Here is an 838-nt window from a genome sequence, read left to right on the forward strand (position 1 = left end):
CACAGGCAGTGACACCCCTTTGGCACCTTGGGCTGGGGCATGCCCAGTGATGGGCATCTCCCCTAACACTGCCACATTTTTGGTGCATTGGGAATCCAAACCCTGCATAGATGGAAGCAACACCAACAGTGGCAGGGAGTATGAATACCTGGCATCAGATGCAAGAGGCCATCCTGCAAATTTTGCAGGGGCAGCAACACCAAAAAGATGAGCTATTGAAATCCAGGATAGAAGAAAATGAAGCCCATAAGCTGTTATTTGCCCAACAGCTGTTATTGTCCCTCCTGTCATCTGGCAGGCAGATTGGGGGCCCCCTGGGAGGGCTGCGAGGCTGCGCTGGACTCCTCCCAGAGGTCCAAGCCCCAACAGGCGGCTGGTGCTGCTGCCTGGAGCCTGCAGCTGCACAGATCTTCTCAGCATGGGCTGAGCCCGGCGCCAGTCCCAGCTTGCAGCACCAGGCTCCTGTCATCTGGCAGGCAGATCAGGGGCTTGCCTGCACCCCGGGAGAGCTGCAGGGCTGTGCTTGGTCTCTTCCCGGCGGTGCAGGACCCCAATGTGCCTGCCAGATGACAGGAGGTTGGTGCTGCCACCTGGGACTGGTGCTGGGCACAGCCCGCATCCAGCACCGGGAAGATCAGTGCTGCTGCTGCTGGCCCCAGCCAGCAGCACCAGCCTCCTATCATCTGGCAGGCAGATCAGGGGACCTGACACTCCTTGCAATAGTTGATATGGGTTGCACCCACACCATGGTGTGAACTGAGTTAGTTCTGCCTGGGGTAGGAGAATCTTGTGAGGCGATAACAATGATATGTTTGCGTGGAGATGCTACAACCTATGA

Source organism: Gavialis gangeticus, unplaced genomic scaffold, assembly GCF_001723915.1.
Source record: "Gavialis gangeticus isolate Ggan-Ray unplaced genomic scaffold, GavGan_comp1, whole genome shotgun sequence".
In the NCBI taxonomy this organism is placed as follows: Eukaryota; Metazoa; Chordata; order Crocodylia; family Gavialidae; genus Gavialis; species Gavialis gangeticus.